Source organism: Schistocerca serialis, chromosome 3 (genome assembly GCF_023864345.2).
Source record: "Schistocerca serialis cubense isolate TAMUIC-IGC-003099 chromosome 3, iqSchSeri2.2, whole genome shotgun sequence".
NCBI lineage: Eukaryota > Metazoa > Arthropoda > Insecta > Orthoptera > Acrididae > Schistocerca > Schistocerca serialis.
Window position 1 is genome coordinate 906,774,332 of NC_064640.1, and position 12,360 is coordinate 906,786,691.

Here is a 12,360-nt window from a genome sequence, read left to right on the forward strand (position 1 = left end):
CTGGACCAGAATGCCTCTATGTTCAGAATGCCTTTCGTTAAATACAGTCAAACCATTAACTGAAAGATAAAAGAAGGATAGGAAAATACTAAACGCACGACCGCTACGGTCGCAGGTTCGAATCCTGCCTCGGGCCTGGGTGTGTGTGATGCCTTAGGTTAGTTAGGTTTAAGTAGTTCTACGTTCTAGTGGACTGATGACCTCAGATGTTAAGTACATAGTGCTCAGAGCCATTTGAACCACTTTTTAGGAAAATACTCAGGAAAATATTGGCATCAAAGTACGACAACGGGAAATGGATATTAAGAAGTAATAAAGTATATGAAAGAACAGAACGAATGTTAATTTTAATGAGGAAGAGAAGAATTGTGATCTATCGGCACGTAAAAACCCTTCACGAAATAGAATAATAAAAAGAATTTTTAACTTTTTTGACAGAAACCTGAAAACATCAATGTTGTGGATCAAATAAGTTAAGCCAGACATTAGGTAAGTCGAAATAACGAAGGAAAAAGTAGGAGAGGGACAGAAGTTAAGAGCAAAAGCAAAAAGTATCAAGGGCTTCCAGCAGAAAAGAAACAGATAGAAGCAATGTGGGAAAAAAAGAGCACAACGTAGGAGAAAATGAAAAGTATTTGAAACAAAGAAAGGAAATGTAGGTTATTTCATGTGGTCCTCAGTAGGACAAACGAATAAAAAAGCCGTCAGAAATTATGCAGTATGGAGGTAGGCTGTAATGTGTGAAAGATTTTAGGTGTTTAGAGATAGAATCGAATTCCTCATGTAAAATTATTTGCATCTTGATGTGTATACTCTGTAAACGCGGCGTTTTTATTTAAAAACGGTTCTCTCCTTGTATTCCTATTTGATCCAGTAACTTTCGAGTATACGGCAGACTCATGAAGCAGTCCTTTGAAAAAGAGTTGGTTGTGAGCGAGTTTACAAATATATCTGCGTGCACTTTTCCACATCTCACTAAAGAAATTGCCAGCCCTATTGGTTCCAGTCAACGATATTGCCTAGCTATTAATCAATCTTCGTCCCACGTCACACCTTCCGTGTAGCTCCCCCTTATTAGGATGAACTGGAGGAACTGATACTTATCTCCTTGTAATCCCCAGTGCTGATATGCAATTTATCATCGTAATTACTTCTCAGTTTTCTATCCGTATTCTAATATTTCCGCGTTACACTGAAGTATTTTTGAGCTTTTTGCGGTTAATCTACATTTCGGTCACTGAGTTTTACATCCAGCTTTCTACATGTATTGTCGAGATATTGAAAATAGTGGTTAATCGTATGTCGCGGCACTTTCAGATTTAAAGGATCTATGCAGTGTTCCAGAAAACAGTTCTATACGATTTACGTGGAAAAATTACCACTAATAAAAATCTGTTTTATGGCCTCCTTCAACTACTATACACTAGCTAAAACAATACTAAAAGTTAAACAGTATAAATTTTTAAAAGTAATGAAAGGAATCGGATTAGTTACGTGAGCAATAAATGCGACAGAAATTTGTATCTCAATTTTATGAGCGAAACTATACTGAAATCACTTTTACCCTTCCCTAGTGAATTGCATATATGGTTTTATCTTTAATGTATTAATATTCATTATTCAAAGCTTATTCATAAACCCACTGAAACAGTAGGCATCACTATGGACAAATTACTGAAATCAGATCTGGCGCCCGTCCTACTCCACCAAAAATTCTATTCACACTTTTTCCTATTTCATGGCATGCTTTTCAAGCACATTACTTGCGCTTAATAAATCGTTTAAGATATTAAAATGAAGGAGAGGTAAAATTTTGAAGCGATATGGAAATCCTCTAACATTTCTTTACAGTGCTGAAATTTCATTTAACAGTTTTAGTTCCAGCTCTAAAGTGACAGTTATTAAACTAACCAAGTTTTGTAATCTCGTTATCTCGTTCGAACGGCGGTTACGTTTGACCGTTTGGAAATCTGATGTGCTGACATTAAGACCCGGTTGACTTTTCATTCTTCATAGTAATTTTAAAGTTTTACTCCTACAATTTTTCACTGTTAGACTGTTATTTGAGCAACATACGGAAGCTTAACTGTTATATGGAGGCTTTAGAATGCTGTCAACATGTCATTATCCCTCCGATTTCCTGCTTTCAACGAAGTGCTATATAAAAATATGAATGCTGTACGAGAAAAAAATTATACATTCATTTCGTATGCATTCGATAGAGGAATCTGTGTGGCAAAGTATCTATTCCTTTCTGAAACTTCGGATAGCATTGCTACACTAATCCACGGCTTACGGCGGAAACGCACCCTCTTTGATCTCTAAGTGTCCTAAATTATTAACGTGACCTGTGGCAACGCTGTCTGTGAGGCTCTTCGTTATGATTCGAGGTTTCGTTCGGAAAAGCTCCGCATAATGCGCTGCGCGCGCACAGTCGCGTAATGAGTAATTAACCAGGGGCTTACCTCTAATGGATGAGAGGTCCCAGCTGGCCCAATCACACAAGTGCCTTGCCGAAGCGGCAGAACAGCGGACTCGATCAAAAAAGAACACTTCGCTAGAATTTTTCTAACACACTAAGAGCCAAAGGGAGATTAACTTTTAACGGCTGATGAAATGCATTTGTTCCTAGAATCTTTAGGAAATTTCTATTATTTCAAGTCTGAAAAGAAAAATAACACCAGAAGGGCAGAGAAGATTTAGAATGTTTTGTTTAAATGCCAATATCTTTGGTTAGAATCTACAGTGGCTGCTATTAATTTAAATAGAAATAACAAGATTATTATTACCAGTTACAATTTACTTTATTTCAGCTGCGTGTTTCAGAGTTGGAAACCATAATCCTCAGGTGGATTTACGTCAGTTGATAAGACATACAACTTTTGTGTGTACGGCTTCGGGGTAATCTTTGGCATTGTCTCCAGTAGCTACAGTTCAATTTTTCTGTCATCTTTACATCACACACAAAGTGACACATACGTTTTATTCACTGAAGGCACACTACTGGCTATTAAAATGGCCACACCACGAGGATGACGTGTTACAAACACGAAATTTGACCGACAGGAAGCAGATGCTGTGATACGCAAATGATTAGCTTTACATTGCATTCAAACAAGGTTGGCGCCGGTGGCGACACCTACAACGTGCTGACATGAGGAACGTTTCCAACCGATTTCTCATACGCAAGCAGAAGTTGACCGGCGTTGTTTGGTGAAACGTTGTTGTGATGCCTCGTGTAAGGAGGAAAAATGCGTACCATCACGTTTACGACTTTGATAATGGTCGGATTGTAGCCTATCGCGATTGCGGTTTATCGTATCGCGACTTTGCTGCTCGCGTAGGTCGAGATCCAATGACTGTTAGCAGAATATGGAATCGGTGGGTTCAGGAGGGTAATACGGAACGCTGTGCTGGATCCCAACTGCCTCGTATCACTAGCAGTTGAGATGACAGGCATCTTATCCGCATGGCTGTAACGGACTGTGCAGCCACGTCTCGATCCCTGAGTCAACAGATGGGAACGTTTGCAAGATAACAACCATCTGTACGAACAGTTCAACGACGTTTGCAGCAGCATGGCCTATCAGCTCGGAGACCATGGCTGCGGTTACGCTTGGCGCTGCATCACAGACAGGAGTGCCCGCGATGGTGTACTCAACGACGAACCTGTGTGCACGAATGACAAAACGTCATTTTTTCGGATGAATTCAGTTTCTGTTTACAACAACATGATGGTCGCATCCGTGTTTGGCGACATCGCGATGAACGCACATTGGAAGCATGTATTCATCATCGCCATATTGGCGTATCACCCGGCGTGATGGTATGGGGTGCCATTAGTGACACGTCTCGGTAACCTCTTGTTCGTATTAACGGCACTTTGAACAGTGGACGTTACATTTCAGATGTGTTACGACCCGTGGCTCTACCCCTCATTCGATCCCTGCGAAACCCTACATTTCAGCAGGATAATGCGCGACAGCATGTTGCAGGTCCTGTACGGGCCTTTCTGGATACAGAAAATGTTCGACTGCTGCCCTGGCCAGCACATTCTCCAGATCTCTCACCAATTGAAAACGTCTGGTCAATGGTGGCTGAGCAATTGTCTCGTCAGAATACGACAGTCACTACTCTTGATGAACTGTGGTATCGTGTTGAAGCTGTACGGGCAGCTGTACATGTACACGCCATCCAAGCTGTGTTTGACTCAACGCCCAGGCGTATGAAGGCCGATATTATGGCCAGAGGTGGTTATCCTGGGTACTGATTTCTCAGGATCTACGCACCCAAATTGCGTGAAAATGTAATATCAGTTCTAGTATAATATATTTGTCCAATGAATACCCGTTTATCATCTGCATTTCTTCTTGGTGTAGCAATTTTAATGGCCAGTAGTGTATTTTATTAGTTCAGTGAATACGAAATGGATGTGATATAAACACGGCAGGAAAATAAACCTGGAACCACCTGATACAGGTTGCACCAAAGTCGTAGACACAACACATACGTGTCTAATTTTTTTATTGATATATATATATATATATATATATATATATACTCCTGGAAATGGAAAAAAAAACACATTGACACCGGTGTGTCGGACCCACCATACTTGCTCCGGACACTGCGAGAGGGCTGTACAAGCAATGATCACACGCACGGCACAGCGGACACACCAGGAACCGCGGTGTTGGCCGTCGAATGGCGCTAGCTGCGCAGCATTTGTGCACCGCCGCCGTCAGTGTCAGCCAGTTTGCCGTGGCATACGGAGCTCCATCGCAGTCTTTAACACTGGTAGCATGCCGCGACACCGTGGACGTGAACCGTATGTGCAGTTGACGGACTTTGAGCGAGGGCGTATAGTGGGCATGCGGGAGGCCGGGTGGACGTACCGCCGAATTGCTCAACACGTGGGGCGTGAGGTCTCCACAGTACATCGATGTTGTCGCCAGTGGTCGGCGGAAGGTGCACGTGCCCTTCGACCTGGGACCGGACCGCAGCGACGTACGGATGCACGCCAAGACCGTAGGATCCTACGCAGTGTCGTAGGGGACCGCACCGCCACTTCCAAGCAAATTAGGGACACTGTTGCTCCTGGGGTATCGGCGAGGACCATTCGCAACCGTCTCCATGAAGCTGGGCTACGGTCCCGCACACAGAATAGTGCACGGTACATCCAAACCGTCATCGAACCTATCGTTCTACCATTCCTAGACCGGCAAGGGAACTTGCTGTTCCAACAGGACAATGCACGTCCGCATGTATCCCGTGCCACCCAACGTGCTCTAGAAGGTGTAAGTCAACTACTCTGGCCAGCAAGATCTCCGGATCTGTCCCCCATTGAGCATGTTTGGGACTGGATGAAGCGTCGTCTCACGCGGTCTGCACGTCCAGCACGAACGCTGGTCCAACTGAGGCGCCAGGTGGAAATGGCATGGCAAGCCGTTCGAGAGGACTACATCCAGCATCTCTACGATCGTCTCCATGGGAGAATAGCAACCTGCATTGCTGCGAAAGGTGGATATACACTGTACTAGTGCCGACATTATGCATGCTCTGTTGCCTGTGTCTATGTGCCTGTGGTTCTGTCAGTGTGATCATGTGATGTATCTGACCCCAGGATGTGTCAATAAAGTTTCCCCTTCCTGGGACAATGAATTCACGGTGTTCTTATTTCAATTTCCAGGAGTATATATATATATATATATATATATATATATGTGTGTGTGTGTGTGTGTGTGTGTGTGTGTGTGTGTGTGTGTGTGTGTGTATATCCCTGATGACGGAAGTTTAAAACTCTGATATGCGTAGCGGAAATAAAACTAGTATTATGGTTATATGACAAGATCATTCAGTGCAGAAGGCGATCTAAAAATCTGTACTGTAGTCTTCTTGCGAAAACCGGTTTATTTGCCTAGATCACTGTGCTAACATGGTTACTGGATAACTGGTTTCGACAATATGTGCTGCCATCTTCAGACACACATAAAGAAAGTATGCCGAGGTTACAGGCTTACAGTGTTATGAACAATGTTGTAGGACTTACACAACAGCTCAGTTTCAAAAATTACGTAGCCATAAAACAGGTCACAATAGTTACACCATACAATGCTTAAGCCACTGTGTCACGTTAGAACTATAAAATATGCTGTAAAGTAATAGCTCATAAGATTCTACTCATGTGGATGGATACAACCCAAAGTCAATATATAATAATGAATACGTCTAATAAGTAAAGTTAAATAAAGCTCATCGTAAGAGATTTGAGGCATTACAATGACATGCCAGGTGTGCAAGCGAATTGTATGCAGAATTAGGAGTACGAATGGCACGAATAAGACAGATACATGACACATATTTTATAAAATGCATGCATGATCATCAGCTGATCTTATTGTAAATCCAAATACCGAATGGTGTCAGACAATCTACACTGAAACCAGTCGATTTTTGGGTTTAACATAAAAGTAGCTGATGGTCAATCATGCACTTTGTACGTTACTTGACGGCTGTTAGTAGTCACCTTCGAAAAATGTTTATGCCTTGTATTTCCTGTTGATGGTGTAATACCTTGTTGGTTGCGACAGACTAGCTGACGACGGGATTTTGAGTGTAATGCAAGCTAGCGCTGAGATGTACTGCATGATGTCAATTACAACTGATGTAATAGGATCACACTTTTGTTTAACATTAGAATTAACAGAAGGAATGTAACATCAGCGTGGTACACACCAAGTAATCGTGACGGCATATTTTACACAAATTGTAGATGAAGGAGACACAGCATGTTGTAAAGTGTCGTGGATATCTCATACAGTGATGACATGTTCATGTAAGGACGAAAATTTTAAAAATAAAAGATATATTTTATACGTAATTTTATACTGGTACATGTTTTTATTAAAAATGTTTTATACATGAACTGTATTTTATACTGCTATCCTAGATAGCATAGTCGCTTGTTTTACAGTGACCCTATTATATCAATTGTAACAGACGTAGAATGCAGACCATCATCTGGTGCTACCTCTCAGCACTATCTTGCATTATCCTCCAAATCCCATCGTCAGCTAGTCTGTCGCAGCAAACATGGTATTTTACCATGAAGATGTGATATGGAGCATTTATCTGTCTTATTCGTGCCATTCGTACTCCACGTTGTGCATACATTACGATAGCACACCTGGCATGTCATTGTCATGTCTAGACTGTCTTATGTTATGTTTATATTTAAATTCAACTTATTAGACTTATTCATTATTATATTTTGACTTTGGATTGTGTCCGTATATATGAGTAGAATCTTATGAGAGTTGTTATTTTACAGCGTATTGTATAGTCCTAAAGTGACACAGCGGTTTAAGCATTTAGCTGTTGTGTATGTCCTAAACATTTTTCATAACACTGTAGACCTGTAACCTCGGCATATTTTCTTTTTGTTTGTCTGAAGATGGCAATACATATCGCCGAAACTAGTAATCCCGTAACTGTGTTACATAGCAATCTAGGCAAATAAATTGGTTTTCACAAGAGGAGTACAGTACAATAATGTTGAGGCAGGTAACAGTAAACTTGTCTTGCAGAGATGGTCGAATACATGTTCGAAAAACACTAAATGTTATCATTAGTGGCCCAGTTCGCTACAAAGTGCGATAGGACATCGGCTGTCTCAAGGTTTTATCAGAGCACGGCATACTAGCCCATCTTTGAGGTTTTTGACGGTTATGTTACGATCAACATGAGGATAGCGGACACTAAGTTTCTGTGGAGGAAGGCTTTCTTTTCTAAAAAGGTCACATGTTTGGCACCTACCAATGTGAATTTATAGTCATGGAACCAAATGTGAACCAAAAAGAGATCAATAAATCTTCTTACGGCAGCTGTTGCGGTTATTTCTTATTTCAAATTTACTCTCATTGTATGTAAATCAGCACCGCAGAAGAACCTCCAGCATTCAGAGTTATACACTCATGTTCATAAATGAAGGATAATGCTTATACATGGTGAAACAACGCTCTGGTGGGCGGTTTGCGGGTTTAAATCACCTCGGGGTATGACCATGTGGTGCATTTGACGTGCAGTCGTCGCACGGTGGCGCTGGCAGCAGTCCACATACGCAGAGGTGTGTTGGTGCATATCAGAGTACGGTGCAGCGAGTAAGTGTGCAGAGGTTTTCAGACGTGCTAATGGTGACTGTGTGTTGAAAATGGCTCAAAGAACACATATTGATGACGTTATGAGGGGTAGAATACTAGGGCGACTGGAAGCTGATCAAACACAGCAGGTCGTAGCACGGGCCCTCCGTGTGCCACAAAGTTTGATCTCAGGATTATGGCAACGATTCCAGCAGACAGGAAACGTGTCCGTGTGCTACATTACGAGACGTCCACAGTGTACAACACCACAAGAAGACCGATATCGCACCATCAATGCCCGCAGACGGTCACGGAGTATTGCAGGTAGCCTTGCTCGGGACCTTACCACAGCCACTGGAACAGTTTTCTCCAGACACACAGTCTACTGACGACTGAACAGGCATGGTTTATTTGCCCAGAGACCTGCAAGGTGCATTCCACTGACCCCTGGTCACAGGAGAGCCCGTAAAACCTGATGTCAAGAACACAGTGCATGGTCATTGGAACAGTGGTCCCAGGTTATGTTCACGGTTTTCTCAACTTATCACCAATACCGTGGACTTACAGATCTGTGTTGTGTGTGTTTTCTATGTGCCTATGCTATTAGCTCCAGTTTTGTGTAGTGGTGCCACGTTGTGTGGCACCACATTCTGCAGTTATCCTTAATTTATAAGCATGAGTGTACATAACTCGAGTGTTAAGTGCATGTACTGTAAATAAACTTACTGATGTATTATTTGTTTACATATGTCTGAATTTATTAGCTGCCTCTACTATCGACACATCACGATACACCAAAAGTCACCCTTTTCTTGCGATCTCAGATACAAAACTGCATGGACGAAGGGTGTGTGAGTGTGGGGGGGGGAGTATTCAGCCGAGTATTTACATGTCTGTAACTCTAATAATTTGTGTTTCGTGACGCAGATAATCTATGACAAAGTTTATTTCGGTCACATCTATTCGTCTTGTAGCGAAACTATAATTCTTATCCTATCGACAGGCTAAAATCATTATTCAGCGTGACTGTGTTTCTAACTGAAATGTCTTAACAAAAACCAGGTGACATTTTACAATGTATGTTTGTTTTCGCGAGGATATGGGACAGCACACTGTTCTGAAAATCTTTGGTCTCGCAGGAAACAACATCGTATCATTCGTTGCAGTATTCAGTCGACGGTGCTGTTTAGTGGGAATAAAATGGTGTCTAAAACGGACACTGTATCATCGCCTATATCCAATAGATCTTACTGGTTGCTAGGAAAGGCTCAGTAGAGAATTCAGTTCCGTACGTAATTATCACTTTGAGAAGAAAACGACGCATGTATCTTTCGCGGATGGCGGAGACTGTCATCGCCAGAAAAACATAGCCAATAAATATGAATCTGAATAACATTCACAAAATATTGTTACGCTTAAACGAAGCTGTTACGGGTATCCATCTGCCATAGGTAAAATAAGGTAAAAACGCTGCCAGTAATATTTTTGTCCGGTATGGAAGTATTCAACTGTTACGACGGCTTTTGATGGTGTTTTACTTTCTTTTAATCGAAGAATTCTACCCCTTTACAGAGACCAGCTTTTTCAAAGGCTGAAATGGCTCTGAGCACTATGGCACTTAACATCTGAGGTCAACAGTCCCCTAGAACTTCGAACTACTTAAACCTAACTAATCTAAGGACACCGCGCACATCCATTCCCGAGGCAGGATTCGAACCTGCGACCATAGCAGTCGTGCGGTTCCGGGCTGAAGCGTCTAGAACCGTTCGGCCACCGCAGCCGTCTAGCTTTTGCAGTTGGGACCCTAGTCCAAGTATTCTCTCTATCTAGCAACATTTCTGTGAGTCTACAAACATCTTCAACGGTGCTTTACACTGAGGCGACAAGTCATGGTATAGCGATATGCACATATACAGACGGTGGCAGTATCGCTTACACAAGGTATAAAAGGACAGTACATTGGCGGGGCTATCATTTTCACTCAGGTGATTCATGCAAAAACGTTTCCACCGTGATTATGACCGCACGACGGGATTTAACAGACTTTGAACGCGGAATGGTAGTTGGAGCTAGACGTATTGGACATTCTATTCCGGAAATCGTTATGAAGTTCAGTATTCCGTGACCCACATTGCCAAGAGTATGCATGCAATACCAACTTCCAGCCATTACCTCTCGCCAAGGGCAACGCAGTGGCCGACGGCCATCACTTAATATTCATGAGGACGACTGTTCAAACCTGATTCAGGTATTCGGTGATTTCCCAAAATCGCTTCAGGAAAACGCCGGTAGGTTTCCCTTGAAAGAGTACTGCCGACTTCCTTCACCATCCATCCCTGATCCAATGGGATCGATGACCTCGCTGTTTGGTCCCTTTCCCCAAGTCAACTAGTCAACCGTCACTTAACGACCGAGAGCAGTGGCGTTTGCGTAGAGTGTTCAGCGCTAACAGAATAGCAACACTGCGTGACATAACCGCAAAAATCAATGTGGGACGTACAACGGACCTATCCGTCAGGACAGAGTGGCGAAATTTGGCGTTTATTGGACTATGGCAGCAGACGACTGACGTGAGTGCCTTTGCACGACATCGCCTGCAGCGCATCTGCTCGGCTCGTATTCATATCGGTTGGACCTTGACGGTTGAAAAACCATAGCCTGGTCAGATGAATCCTGCTTTCAGTTGGTAAGAGGTGATGGTAGGGTTCTAGTGTGGCGCAGACCCCATGAAGCCATGGACCCACGCCGTCGACTAGACACTTTGCATGTTGATGGTGGCTCCATAATGGTATGGGTTGTGTATTTATGGAATGGGCTGGGTCCTCTGGTTCAGCTGAACCGATAATTGACCGATAATGGTTATGTTTGGCTACTTAGAGACCATCTGCACCCATTCATGGACTTCATGTTCCCAAACAACGACGCGTCATGCCACGGGGTCACATTCTGGACAACTGGAGCGAATGATTTGGCTACCCAGATATTCCGACATGAATCCCACCGAACGTTTATGGGATATAATCGAGAGGCCAGTTCATGCACAAAGTATTGCACCAGCACTACTTTTGCAACTATGGATGGCTATGGAGGCAGCATGGCTCAGTTTTTCTGCAGGGGAATTCCGAAGACTTGTTGAGTCCAAACCACGTCGAGTAGCTGCACCATGCCAGGCACAAAGAGCCCGACACGATGTTAGGGGGTATCTCATGACTCTAGTGAGCTTAGTCTATATGACTTCGCATGAAAGTGTTAGTAATGGATTAATACTACACAGCAACATAAGGAACTAACTCCCTCCTACGCCACTCATCGATAGGTTATGATCTCGGTGTTCCCCAGTATTACATCATGTGCTTGCGGTTTATGATTTTTGTACGTGAGGAACTTGTGGGCAGAAAGTTCAGAATGTTCATATACGAGGTGTGGCTGGAAAAAAACCGGACTAGTACTGGTGAAACAATAAAACGAATGCAATAAGGCTGAAAGTCGCGTGGCCTGTCACGTGACTCTCGCTCCGCCTACTGCTCGTGTTTCATCTGCCTCCTGCACTCAGTCTGCCCGTGGCGTCTGTTTTAAGTAGTTGACGTTTTGTCTGTGCGTCGGAAAATGTTGAGTGTACAGAAAGAACAGCGTGTTTTTTTGTTTCAAACTAGGAAAATCTGCAAGTGAAACGTTTGTAATGTTACAACAAGTGTACGGCGATGATTGTTTATCGCGAACACAAGTGTTTGAGTGGTTTAAACGATTTAAAGATGGCCGCGAAGACACCAGTAATGACACTCGCACTGGCAGACCATTGTCAGCAAAAACTGATGCAAACATTGAAAAAATCGGTAAACTTGTTCGACAAGATCGCCGTTTAACAATCAGAGCAGTGTCTGAGTTAACAGGAGTTGACAAGGAAAGTGTTAGGCAGATTCTTCATGAAAGTTTCAACATGAACAAAGTGTGTTCAAAAATGGTTCCAAAGTGTCTCACAATTGAACAGAAGGAACGCCGAAGAATGATTTGTTCTGACATCCTGGAAAACATTGAAAGTGATCCCACCTTCTTACAAAATGTTATTACTTGCGATGAATCGTGGTTTTTTACTTACGATCCCGAAACTAAACGCCAATCGATGCATTGGAAAACTCCTGGTTCTCCACGACAAAAAAAAAGCACGAATGTCAAAATCGAAATTCAAGGCAATGATGATTGTTTTTTTTTTGACATCAAAGGG